General features: G+C 37.3%; 1 long non-coding RNA gene across 1 annotated transcript; it reads left to right on the top strand.

The window, feature by feature from the left end:
* Positions 1-1,873: 1,873 nt before the first annotated feature.
* On the top strand, positions 1,874-3,863 carry LOC115963136. The gene is made up of 3 exons (XR_004085716.1): positions 1,874-1,957; positions 2,213-2,290; positions 3,457-3,863. It is a non-coding gene; the product is annotated as an uncharacterized LOC115963136 (long non-coding RNA).
* Positions 3,864-14,799: the final 10,936 nt, after the last annotated feature.

The raw sequence follows: 14,799 nt of genomic DNA, 5'->3' as shown, positions 1-14,799 counted from the left end.
TCTGAAGATGCAGGGGTAGTATATACTCTCATAACTGCATCCTTTAATCCACTATACAATTCAATCATAAATCTATCTTGGTTACTCTTCACCCACATAAGCTGAATTGCTTCTATACATGCATAAGCTTCTACAAAAAAATTGTAGCAATAATCTACCATAATATATCAGAAAATCTCCCTCATCTTCACGTTCTTGCAACCAGTATGCATAATATTCTCTCATTGTAACAAAATCATCCGTGGTAGGGCCGCTTACATCTATATTTCTATACAAAATACCAAGTCTGAAGCCATCCTCACCATATGGATTTAGAAAAGGATATTGCAATGCCATATATGATGGATGTAACTCATTGATCCTTTGTAATGGGCCATCTTTTAACTCAACAATTACATCACAATTTGCATTCTTAACTCCAATATTACCAACAATAATTGCAGCAATTTGAGAACATGTAGGAATATTAGATTCTTTTTGCATCAATGGTTCAGGAGCTAATAAGTCGTAATCGTAAATGGTGGATATCACATTCTCTAAAACAATCACTAGCCATGCAAAATATTTTCTCTAATCTATCTGACTCATCTCACATTCGGACCATGCAACAACAATAAAAGGGTCAATGCTACTATCAATTTGACTATCATGGAATGCATCCATTCTATATTTAACTTCATTTTCAATGTTGTAAAAATATAGTTGTGCATATTTAGGATTTTGACCATTAGCAGGGAGAAGAGTTCCAATTTTATGGTGATTTTGACCATAGAGTCTTAAAATGTAAGGACTTCTTTAGTCATTAACACTATTGTCCTCCTTACCACCCGTAAATATCATTGCAAACAATGCATTATAACTTCTAATTTGTGTCATAAAAATTGTTTAATCGTTGACCACAACTAGGATCTAACAACTTATTAAGAGGATGAGGGGTTTTCTTGAGCAAAGGAAACTTCACCTTACCCTCCATACAACACAAAGAGAATTTAGGATTTCTAGGCTTCTTAGATTTTATTGTTCTTTCTTCATACCATAATATTGCCCCACAATATTCGTATACATAAGAAGGTGTACCAAAATTCCAAGGTTCAATAGATTTCCCTTTATATGAATTTAAATATACGCTAACAAAATTAAATGTGTGAAAAAAAAATGCAAATCATGTTTTTTTATTTGCTAAATAAATTCAGTTCAGTCATTTACTTGGAATTTCTTCACAACTATCTGCATCGGCTAAATCCTAGATTTCTACAATATCAACATCAAAAGTAACACTTTCTTTATTTCTTAGTCCATCATGTCTTTTTTTTTTCTTCACACGCTTCTCATACATTATCATCCGCCTTGTTTGTTGTGCTACTCTTGCATCTTCCATTTTTTTTTCTACTTTACAGTTGTAATGGACAAAAAGTAAGTTTAATGACTTTCTTTTCACAGAATGATTGTGTGTAAGATCAATGATAATTAGATATTTACATGTTACCATCTACTACATTTTTTCTACAAAAGAATATAATAAAATTAAATGAATGAATATAGACAGCAAAACTTACATAATCAAATATGTGTCATATTTTTTTATACTGTTTTTTTTTTTTTTAATAGTAATTAGGCAGTAATAAATTAGAAAGAAGTTCATTAAAAATTAAATGCAACAGAAGAGAAGTTAAGCAATTCTGACTTTTCAAATTAATTTAATAACTCTTCTTGAAGTATAACCCATGGTCTTATTAGCGAGAGAGAGAGCCTTGTAACTTTGTGTCTATACAAAAGCTTGCAAAAAAAAAAAAAAAACTATCTTTAAGTTGGAAAGTGGTCCACAAAAGAATACGAAGGTAAACCAAACTGGAGAAAGTAAGCAATATTAGAAGTACAATCCATTATTGAGCACTACACCCTAGAAGCGTGTTTCTAATTGTGAAGCAACGTTTGGAGATAAGAAACAAATTTTAAAGTAATAGCATCTTCTGCTGCAATAATGTTATTTTAAGTTTTTATTTTTCTATAATTGAATATTAAACATATGATTGAAATGTTACATTTTTGTTGTGGCTTTATTATACAATCTGTACAAGTTGAGGTCCAAACTATTATTTTCTTAGGATTTTTATGTATCTTATAAATCGTTAGAGGTATATCACAGATCAGCCATTTTTTAGCTTTCAATTCTAAATTAGGAACATTGATTTAATTTTTTAAATTCCTGCAGTTCCTGCAGAGTTTGCGGATGATCCTGAACTTTATGTGCTAAAAGCCAATAAAATATGTGGGAGTTGAAGCATGGCAGGTAGGCACCAAGATTTCTTGTTCTCCTGGACTCCAGTTAATATGCATTTTTATTAATTAGGAAAGAACAATCTTTCGCATCCTTCATAATCAACTAGGTGAACAACATTGCTGTTTTCTATCCCATGTTGATGAAGAGAACTGCAGGTTTTGTTAATCTGAATGGCAAAGTGTTTGCACGTATAAATTTTAGGATAGTTATGAAGAAGGTTTAAAATTATAGTTGTAATTGATTTCCTTTTACTTTTTTTTAAATGAATAATTTTTAGATAATATTTTCTTATTTTGCAGATAATATTTTCAAGTATAGATTAGGAATTGTGTATTAAAGAAGTCCGTTCTGCCATTGTTTATCACAACAGTAGGTGAAAATTACATAATATCCTTCAAGTGGGTGGAGTGCGATGGTGCAGTCTATGCCTTAGGTCAATGGGTAATGAATTATGGATATAAACATGAGAATCTTATTTCCTTAGGAATTTCTCATGCTTGAAAATTTTAAATATAAACATGAAAAGTTTTTTACACCTATTTTTCATGAAAAAAATCTGAACATATGTACTTGAGAGACATATAATGTTAATGAATTGAAAAATGATTGTGTTTGAGATAGAGATGATGCATTTATTATGTACTTTGTTCTGATTTTGTAAATTTCTGGACTCTTTTGAAAGAGGAAGAAGAAAAAAAATTGTAATCTAATTAATTCTGTAATGTTTGCCATTTATCAATACAATAGTTGCTGATGAACAGAAAATTTTGTTGTTTTTAATCTAGAACTCTGAATTTTATGAGTTTTAGGAAGAATTATTTTCTGGAACTTAATATTTTAAGCATCAATAACAAACAATTCAATATTATTGAATCTTTCCTTGCGTAAGCACGGGTTACAATCTAGCGATGATTATGGGTTAAGCCCTTCATCCCTTGTTTAGAATCTTTGTACTTGGGTATTCCAAGGAAAACCTACCTGGTTGGTTTTAATGAATTTTTGAACTTTTTGCTGTACTAAATTTGTTTATGCTAGCTTATCATAAAGTTCAGAATTACTAGGGCTCTATCGTATGTCCAAGACTAGGCCACTTTGATCTCTTTTATATAATTTGATCAGCCTTAATGAATATCAAACTTTTGTTGATGGGTGGAACCTGATCAATTTTTTTGCAGGTAGAAGCTGGTTCAATTTATGACTACATTTTGATTTGTGATGACCCAGAGTATGCAAAACAAGTAGTAGAAGAGTTATCTGCGAATAGGGAGATGAGCTATTGCTTGAGAGTTTTGTCGTCTCTTACCTCAAAGAAAATGCTTAACCTGCATCATTTTTATTATGCTTGAAATTTCAGATTGAAAAAGAAGCCTTAGAGGAAGCAGAGAGAGAGAAGGGCTAGGGTAGAGGGGTTATTAAAAACAATGCTTAAATGCTTTTGTCTCGTTGTAGTTTCACTGAGCAATGCTCTTTTGAATGTTCAGTTATTGACCATGTAATTGAATGATTGTATAAGAAGCTAATAGAGCAAGAGAGGATGGTGAACGGAGAAAGAGGGAGAGGGATCGTCGGTATGGAGATAGAAGGTGCAGAAGAGTAGTCTTTTTGATGATTTTGTCTCATCTACCTTATATGTGAAATATATCTTTTGCATATATTACTAGTTGCTATGGATTCTGAATAGTTTCCTTACTTACAATAGAGGTGTTGATCTGATTTACAGAATTGAGTTACAATTATAATTTGTTTTTTATGTATGAGGCCTGGTTTTCTCTATTAATAATTTGGACATTTTAAAATTAACTAATTGGGAGCCGTGGTCATTTCTTTATGACTTTTGAAGCTGTGGTTTGTGAGCCTGATAGTTATAGATTTTTATTGGTAGATAAAACAATAAAAGCATTCAGCAAACTAGAAGGAATTTTTTTTTTTTTAATTTGGATAGTAAGTCTTCTCACACACCACTGAAGGTAGCACTGAGCTTGGACTCTAGAGCAATAATGTAATTAGTTTATAGGGTGACATGGAGAGAAAACATATGCAGTTGATGAAGTTGGGTCTCTATTTGTGTGTCCAAGACTAGTTGGCCATCTAAGAGAGACGTTGATGAAGTTGGTTCTATACTTGATAATAGAGCTAAGTATAATGACAATTTGACAAACATGGTTGCTCAAAACAAAATGACACCATTGAGGCTGAATTCGGATGTGGATGAGTATATTTTTGCATTGTTTAATGAAAATATGAAGCCTGTACCCACATCTAAGAGGAATTTTGGGGCTATATCAACCTAATGGTATGCCAGTGTATTCCCATTTGAGTCATTGGTGGAGTTACTAGTTCTTTTGCTGTTGAAAGATATAATCAAATTGGGCTTTTGTTAATTTTGCACAGCTCTAGAGCCGATTGAATTGATAAAGAATGTAGAAGGCGGAAGTGCATAGAATCTAAAGCTGATTAGTTTGTTATTGAAAATTGTACTTTTTATTTTTTTCCTAGAGGAGGATGAATAGAGAGCACAGAACATGTAAGTTTGAGGAAATTGGACATGTTATACTTGTACAACATTGTTTTTTAGGTTGTCTGGCACATTGTTAATTTGCTATTTTGTACTTCGATTTTCTTTTAAATTGTGATTGTTAATATTCAGTTGCTTTTTCTAAGTTTTACTATAGTTTTCTCCTTTACTTTTCTAAAGGTTTCTACATCCTCCTATTGGAAAGAATGAAAAAAATTGATTAAAAAAAAGAACCTATAAACACGTGCATAGCTTATGTAACCAAACTAGTGTTCATAATTCTTTTGCTTAGATACAATATTGTTCTCTGTTTAGTTATTACTTCACACCCAAACACTTTTTTCACACCATCCATAAAATATGGACACCACTATTCACATTCTACACATGATGCGAAAGAGTGTGTGCAACTGTTTATTGTTAAATTTGAAGTACTCAAAGCTCTTGTTTCTCTAAGCTTTAAGAAAACGTAGTTTTTATCCCTAAAGTTTAAAGTGTTTGCTTCTAATCCCTTAAATTACATGACAAAATTAAAAATTGACACGACATGACTCATGAGTCCATAGGGACTAATGACTTTTGCTTTCAAGTTTGTTAGGGATCAAAATCTAATGTTTGATGGTTCCCTTATAACGTAAGATACAATATAAGTCACATTCCCATCAAATTCTATTCCAAGAACCTAACATTCTGATATTTGGTATTTTAAAATAACTGTAAATGGTTAATTCATAACTATCTTAGTAATAATAAAAATTTAAACAATGAGTTCTCCCAAAATGCTCACAAAAATAAGGGAAAACTTTCATTCTTATGGTTTCACCATTGTAGTAGTAAGGAGTGGGATGTCTTGCACCCACTCATTTGTAAAGCGTATCTGATTTGAGAGGTTGGTCTACCCAAGAAGAAGATGAGGAAGGTGCTTAGAATCTGATGAGCACTCGAGTGGGAGAAATAGCATTCTAGGAGAGGATCAGCATGGTGGGAGGAAGCTTCTTGAAGGGTATACCTTCCACCTCCGCATTGAATGCTCTGTAACAACCTTATCAGCTGCATTAATGAAGAAGTGACCCCTGAACAGTGTCTTCACAACTAGCAACCCCTTCTTCCACCTTCAGCAGAACCATAATGGGACAAGTATCCAGGGAAGAGTTTTCGGGCGAACAAGTGGAGGGCTAGGATGCCAAGAATGAGGATATATAAAGGGAAAGAAACTCTTCAGGGAGGGGGGGATTTTTTGATCTGAGAGAAATAAAGTGAGAGATAGAAAAATGAACAGTGTATTGCTTGATAAAATTAAAGCAAGACATATATAAAATGATAATAAAAAAAATAAAAGAGATCAAATACATATCAATAATCCTTGGTTAAATTGTAGTTGCAGCTCTAAGCAAACTTGGATATGGTTAGAAGCCCTTAGTTGTTTGAGAGGCATTGGGGTAATTTTTTTTTCTTCCTTTGATGGGCAAGATAAATATGCATTAACCCTTGGTTTGGGAAACATGTTACTAAAGAATGCAAGGAATGTTCAGTAACTTTCATCTAGATGGTGTGTGGCAAACCCAGAATTATTTATCATCATGTAGGAAAACCTATTTAACTTGCCTGTAGCTGATAGAATACGATTGTTATCTAGAGATGTCCAAAATTATTCTAGGTATTTGATTGGCTTATTTATTGATATGGATAAAAATAGTGCTTACTCATATTAAGGCATAAGCAGGCAAAACTATCAGCTTCCATTGCAAGCTGACGATTACAGGTAAAACCATTAGCTTCCATTGGTAGTTGTTGACAAGAGGAGATCTGATAGGGGTAGTGAAGGGAATCGACAGGTAGTACCAAAAGGCTGACGGCATCAATAAGCTGACACCTATAAAGCTGAAGGGAGTGCAATAAGCTAACGATCCTGATAGTGGTTTGCTTGCTACCCACGATTGCATATATAAGGAAAAGTCTTGCCCTCCACGTTTGGTGCTACTCAAAGGGATTCCTATAAGGAAATGATTCCGCCAAATACGTCCAAAGAGACTCCTATAAGGAAAAGACTTCTAAACCAAAGAAGAGAGGTCAATCCCCTACTACTGTAAAAGCACCAATACCCTCGCAAACTAAGGTACGCATAATTTACCCTCTCTGGCACTCTAGAGTTGTGAGAAGTTCTAACTTGACCTTCGAAGGGTATTTGGTTGGCACCACACCGGTGCTCTCTGCGAGGTCTTCTCTTTTTGTTGTGCAGGTGTCGTTTCGAGTGTGTAAAGATCGTGTGGCTCACTGGTGACATTTTTGGCATCATTAGTTGGCGTCGTCTGTGGGAAACGACTTCACAGTAGATTTGTAAGTCATAGCAAATGCTTCCCGGACAAAGAGCTGCATGGTACTTACTTAATCGATGGCGACCACCAACAACGTTCAGGGAGACGAACCATGCGCGGCGGCCCTTGAGAGACAAGTGCAGACCCTTGCCGCGCCCGTGGAATGCCGTACTAAGCAGAACCACGATTTGGAAGAGCAGTTACGCCAAAGGAATGCGGGACACGGCACCTAGGAAGAAGACCAAGAAGGTACTAGCGTCGAGCGATGAGATTGAGAGGGAACAGGAGGTAGCAATGCCCCAAGCAAACCGGAGTGACAAAATATGAGCCTTCCATCCCTCACGGATACGGCTCCACCACATATTGTCGCAGAGATACAGGCAATAAAGGAATAGATACAGGTTATGATGAACGCCCTCAAGGGACGAGTGTCCAGCAATCTTGACGATCTTGTTAACCGAACTGACTCACCGTTCACCGCCTCCGTCAATTCATTCCCTCTACCGCATAAGTTTCGCATGCCGCAGATAGATAGTTATGACGGAGTCAAGGACCCTCTAGATCACCTAAAGACCTTTAAGACCTTGATGCACCTTTAAGGAGTAGCAGATGAAATCATGTGTAGGGCCTTCCCTACAACGCTGAAGGGCCCAATGCCTTAGGATTAGATTGACCAACAATTTTGACGTGAATCAAATATCGGCGTTTTGGCTTGAAAACTTGTAGATAGCACATTAAGAGGTCCAAGAAACAAATGCAAGAAAAAAAAATTGTATCAATTTTGTACGAATATGCCCAAGGGTCAGATTGGTCATGATTTTTTACCTGAATAAAATCTCAGAATTTTTGCATGAAAAAATTGTAGAGAACGCATGAAGAAGTCCAAGAAACAAATGGAAAATTCTTTAGAATGAAAAGAAAAAAAATAGAAAAAACTGGTAATAATTTTGTGTGGTTTAGTCGATTGACACCCAACTCCATCAGCATTTTTAAGGAGCTAAGCACTCAGTTTACTGAGCACTTCATCGAGGGACATAGGTATAAGAAGTCCACGACGTGCTTGATGAGCACCAAGTAGCGAGAGGATGAGATGCTGAGATCCTACATAACCCGCTTCAATAAGGAAGCACTCTCGATCGATGAAGCTGATGACAAAATACTTGTAGTAGCCTTCACGAATGGATTGCGGAAGGGTAATTTTTTGTTCTCCTTGTACAAGAACGACCCAAAGACCAAGTCGGAAGTACTCTACAAGGCCACCAAGTACATGAATGCTGAAGATGCGTTGTTGGCTTGAGAGGAAAAGCCTAGGAAGAGGGAGAGACAGGAAGACACATGGCAGGACCAAGGACAGAAGAAGGCAAGAACAGGAGGCTGAAGGGATGAAAGGCGCTCTAAGCCCTTAGGAGAAAGGTTCACAAGTTTCACTCCATTGATCGCCCCGATAGATCAAGTCCTAAGGCAAATCAAGGATGAGGGGGCTCTGACATTCCTCGAAAAGCTGAAGGGAGACCCCAACAAGCGATCTAGAGACAAATATTGCCGCTTCCACCGTGATCACGGTCATGATACAGCCGATTACTATGATTTAAAGCAGTAGATTGAGGCCCTTATCAAACAAGGAAAATTGTAGAAGTTCGTCAATAAGGAGAGAACAGATCCACCCCCTCAATAGTAGCACCCCCGATGGGATAATGAACGTCCTAGACCCCCCATAGGGGACATAAGAATGATCGTAGGGGGAATAGCGACTACTGGGTCGTCCAAAAAGGCCCGCAAAACTTACCTTGGGATGGTCTAGAATGTTCAGTTAACGGGCTCCGTACCAAAGATAGCATAGAGAGAAGGCTCCATTATTGGGTTCTTGGAAGAAGATGCGCGACGTCTTCACCACCCGCATGACAATGTGCTTGTTGTCAGCATACGAGTAGGAGACTACAACATGCATCGGGTGTTGGTCAACAATGGCAGCTCGCAGATTTCCTATACTACTCGGCGTTCCAGCAGATGAGGATTGACAAGGAACGATTGGTTCTAACGAATGCCCCGCTCGTTGGTTTTGGAGGAACAAGGGTGTTCCCTCTGGGCGCGGTCACATTATCTGTAATGGTAGGCGACTACCCTCAGCAGATCACCAAGGATGTAACATTCCAAGTGGTCGACTGCTCATCTGCCTACAATGCTATCATCGGACGACCCACCCTCAATTCGTGGAAGGCTGTAACCTCAACCTACCATCTGATGATTAAGTTCCCTACCAACTATGGAGTGGGAGAGCTACGCAGAAATCAGGTGGTTGCACGCGAATTCTACGTGGCCATGATGGAAATGGATGACCACTTCCAAGCTATGAACATAGAAGAACATTGGATGGTGACGAAGCCCGTAGAGAAGCTTGAAGAGATACTTCTTGACGACTCCATTCTTGACTGAACGACCAAAATTGGAACCCTCGCTAATCCCGCGGTCCTCCAAGAGCTCACAACTTTTCTTAGAAATAATCGGGATGTATTCGCCTAGAACCACGAAGACATGCCAGGGATAGACCCTTCAGTCATGGTATATAGGCTAAATGTGTCACCCTCCTTTTCACCCATCCGAAAGAAGAAACGGGTGTTCGCCCTAGACCAAGATCAGGCCATAGCAGAAGAGGTCCGCAAACTACAGGATGTGAGTTTTATTAGGGAGGTTTATTACCCCGATTGGCTGGTGAACGTAGTGATGGTTAAGAAAGTTAGCGAAAAGTGGAGGATGTGCGTGGACTTCACCGACCTAAACAAAGCGTGCCCTAAAGACATCTATCCTCTTCCCCGGGTCGACGTTCTAGTAGACTCTACGGCTTAGCATCAGTTGTTAAGCTTTATGAACGCCTTCTTGGGTTACAACCAAATTCGAATGCACGAAAATGATCAGGAGAAAACTTCGTTCGTGACTAGCCAAGGCCTCTTTTGTTATAAAGTGATACCATTCGACCTAAAAAACGCGGGTGCGACGTATCAGAGGCTTATGAACAAGATGTTTGCGCAGCAAATCGGGAGAAATGTCCAAGTCTACGTTGATGACATGCTAGTAAAAAGCTGAAGGGAGGAAGATCACTTGGAAGACCTCAGGGAAACATTCAACACCCTTCGCTCTTACAACATGAAGCTTAATCCAGGAAAGTGCGTCTTCAGAGTGACGGCAGGAAAATTCCTAGGATTCATGGTGTCCCAAAGGGGCATTGAGGCCAACCCGGACAAGATCCGGGCCATAATGGAGATGGCGCCCCCAGGAAATGTGAAGGAAGTACAAAGCCTCAACGGCAAAATAGCAGCGCTGAATAGATTCATGTTGAGGGCAATGGACAAGTGTTTACCCTTCTTTCGCACACTAAAGAAATCTTTTGAGTGGACTGCCGAGTGTCAGCAAGCATTTGAGGAATTAAAAGCTTATCTATCTTCCCTGCCGTTGCTAAGTCCCTCGTAGCCAGGTGAAGAGCTTTTTCTCTACCTGGCCGTCTCCCCTGCCGTTGTCAGCGTCGCCTTGGTCAGAGAAGAGGAAAGAGTGCAGAACCCCGTGTATTACGCTAGCCGGGCGCTTTGCGGTGCCGAAGAAAGATACCTGCCCATGGAGAAACTCGCCTTCACATTGGTTACGGCAGCCCGCAAGCTCAAACCATACTTTCAAGCCCACACGGTGATTGTCTTGACTGACAAGCCCTTGATGAGCTTCAATGAATCGGTGTGTTTTTCTTGATTTGAAAGAAGCAGATCTTCATTTCATGATTCAATGTGTTTTTCTTGATGAGCTTCAATGAATCCGAGCCTTCTATTTATAATGAAGAGATGAAGAACGATAGATGGGTATGTTAGATGAGAATGGTGGATGAAAATTGTCAGTGTGAATGGTAGGTGAGAATGTTTGGCATCGAATGGGAATGGTAGGTAGGAGACTAATAGGCACTAAATGGGAATGGTAGGTTCAATTGGTAACTCAATGTAACTTCAAGTTTAGGATATGCTTATGAGGATTCTTTTTTTCTTTGAAAAGGAAGTCTTGATGAAGTCTGAAGGATATCCTAGAAGGAATTCGGACTAAATGGATGAATCTCAAACTTTGATTTTGAGAGCTTGAGTTTTGGACAATGCGCGATCGGCATAATATACTTGGAATTAATCATTGGAGAATTGGCAAGCAACATTAGAAGATTTAGAAGCATAGAATTAATTAAATGAATCCTCACAAGCATATCCTAAACTTGAAGTTACATTGAGTTACCAATTCAACCTACCATTTCCATTTGGTGCCTATTAGTCTCCCACCAACCATTCCTATTTGGTACCAAGAATTCTCATCTACCATTCCCACCGACAATTTTCGTTCACCATTCTCATCTAACATACCCTTCTACCGTTCTTCGTCTCTCCGCTATAAATAGAAGGTTCGGATTCATTGAAGCCCATAAAAAAAAACACACTGAATCATGAATTGAAGATTTGCTTCTTTCAAATATTAGAATCCTCCTTCTCATAACCATTTCTTGCTATAGCTTTGTCATTCTCAACACCTTGCAACCATTATTACATTCGTTCCATAAACACTTATTTTTTTCAAGGTTCGGTGCAATATCTTTTGAAAGCGTGGTATTTTTAACTACTTATGCCTCTTTCTCCTTTTGTCCGTTAGTTTCACATGAAGAACACGAAGAATAAAGAATTTCTAACACACTTATAGTCAGAGATTCGTTGTAATTATGTTTCAAGGGTCTTCGATCCATCCTTTAGCCAAATTGAGAGACATTGGTGTTCGAGTCGAAATCACATCACTACAATTCCAATCAACAAATCTTTCAGGGAGATCGAATTAGATGATCACTCTTTTGTAATTTTAGAGAATTGTACCACATATTCATCAATACAAATTCATATTTGTGAAACTATTTTACTTGTTTGATTTTTTTCAAACTCGAAATTTAGTCGTTTACAAATTCTGGCACACCCAGTGGGACCTCTAGTGAGCATATGAAATCTCATCTTTTGGGTTCTCTACGGTGGGAGAGAAATCATGCGACCAACTTCTTATGGAGGAAGAATGAGATTTGCCCCTATGAGGTGTTCTAAGGTGGAGATGTCCTTGTTGACGACCTTGTTTCTTGCAAGAGGGTCTAACGAGATGATTGTCTGGACCTTGGCTTCCTTGGTTGATTGAGGTCGAAGTTGATTGCGGGTTTTAGATTGGCTATGAGTGATTGCACCAATGTAGTTGTCAGTGGTAACAACACCAGGTCTAACTTTAAGCGGGAAAGGTTTCTCCCCAAAAAAAAAAAAAAAAATTTAAACTGGAAAGACTACAAATATGTGGGATAAACTAATTATCCCTAATATATATAACTGAAACCTTTGACTTTTTATTGACCTCTCCAGAGCTTGCCACATCATTATCATTTTTTTTAAAAAATAAAATTATTTTTATTTAGTCTAAACTTAACAAGGAGTGAAACTCTATCTCTCTAACAAGTTCAACTTAAACTCAAACTCATCATTATCATTTTTTTTTAAATAAAATTATTTTGTTTAGACCAAACTTAACAAGGAGTGAAACTCTATCTCTTTAATAAGTCTAACTTAAACTCAAACTCAAACATTGATAATTTATCTTCAAATTGCGAGGTTGATCATGAACACTATAAAAGCAGTGCAAACCCTAATATATATTTTTTAAAACCGAGTAGAGGTATGAGCTATTTTTCTGTTATTTTTTTCTCCTCTACTTTGTAAAAAAAAAAAAAAAATTTATTTTATGGTTTTTCATGTATTTTTTAAAAAGTGATTATTCTTTTGAATGTAACTCATCTTTCTCTTATATTTCTCTATTGTTTAGTTATATATATTTTGTTTTGTTTCAATAATTTCTAAGCAGTGAATCATCTGATTCTTTTATATCTTTTGGTATTTCTTCAGAAGTTTTAATATCTGAATTTTTGAGTTATTTTTTTTGCAATATATTGCACGTTTAAGCAATAACTTCTTTATCAAATTACAATACAAATTGAAGTCATACAAGAACAAATCATACAATGATGTAATTTCTTAATCAATTTAAGATTTTATAAAATTATTTTAGTCTAACTCACAAATAAGTAGTTTCCATATATATTACGAGTTAGCGACTAATTACAAATATTTGGGTTTTTAAGCCCAAACCGAACATTGAGTTGGAAACAAACAAAAAGCCCAAAGTCGATAGTTAGGTTTAATTGGGGTTTTTTTAAAAAATAACTATAAAACACATACTATATTATAAGTTAGACAAGGTTTCAAACTTATTGCATTTCTAGCAATTCGAGTCTAGTGGACTCGATTTACCCAGAAAAATGACGTGGACAAAATAGGAAATCGAGTTTGCTGAACTCGATTTCTATACATAGAAATCGAGTTTAATAAACTCAATTTCTGTGTACAGAAACCAAGTTTAACAAACTCGGTTTCTATACATAGAAACCGAGTTTATTAAAATCGATTTCTATGTATAGAAACCGATTTCAATAAAACAAACTGAGAATGCTCATTTCTGCTCAAAAAATCTCAACATTACACCCAACAAAAAAAAAAAAAAAAGAACATAAGACCCAGAAACCACATAGAAGATCAACCCAAAAACCACATAGAAGATCAAATGAGAAAATGATACCGGTTGTTGGGACGGCGACGGCGACGGAACGGAGGGGCAACGGCATCGGAGCGGAGGGGCGATGTCGACGGAGCTGCAGGTATGAACTGTGAAACCCCACTGGTCATTCTCAGCTCAGACCACCCAACTTCATTCTTTCCTCCCCTCCTCCACATTTGACCTTTTCCCACCTCCATCCATCTTTCCTATATCCATCTACCCAAAAAACACTCAAGTTGTCGCAAAACAAAAAATGGGTGCCGTGGCACGTCTACGCCATGAATTGGAGCGTCCGCCGCGACAAGAAGTACCGTCTAACCATCGCGAGCCTCCTCGAGCAGTTCCCCAACCGGGTCGAGATAGTCCAGCTCGACGACTCCAACGGCGAGATCCGATCCGACCCGAACCTCTCTTTCGAGCACCCGTACCTGCCAACGAAAACCATCTTCATCGCCCCTCCGCTCCGATGCCGTCGCCCCTCCGTTCCGTCGCCGTCGCCGTCCCAACAACCGGTATCATTTTCTCATTTGATCTTCTATGTGGTTTTTGGGTTGATCTTCTATGTGGTTTCTGGGTCTTATGTTCTTTTTTTTTTTTTTTTTTTTTGTTGGGTGTAATGTTGAGATTTTTTGAGCAGAAATGAGCATTCTCAGTTTGTTTTATTGAAATCGGTTTCTATACATAGAAATCGATTTTAATAAACTCGGTTCCTATGTATAGAAACCGAGTTTGTTAAACTTGGTTTCTGTACACAGAAATTGAGTTTATTAAACTCGATTTCTATGTATAGAAATCGAGTTCAGCAAACTCGATTTCCTATTTTGTCCACGTCATTTTTCTGGGTAAATCAAGTCCACTGGACTCGAATTGCTAGAAATGCAATAAGTTTGAAACCTTGTCTAACTTATAATATAGTATGTGTTTTATAGTTATTTTTTTAAAAAACCCGTTTAATTGGCGCAAAAAGGTTTCGATTTAATTTTCGAGGGTTGGGTTGGGTTTCCGCCATTTATTACTTTTTATAAAGTAAAATATCTGAT

This window comes from Quercus lobata, chromosome 10, assembly GCF_001633185.2.
Source record: "Quercus lobata isolate SW786 chromosome 10, ValleyOak3.0 Primary Assembly, whole genome shotgun sequence".
Classification (NCBI taxonomy): domain Eukaryota; kingdom Viridiplantae; phylum Streptophyta; class Magnoliopsida; order Fagales; family Fagaceae; genus Quercus; species Quercus lobata.
Note: the sequence above shows the minus strand (reverse complement) of the source record. Positions and strands in the feature narration are given on the sequence as shown.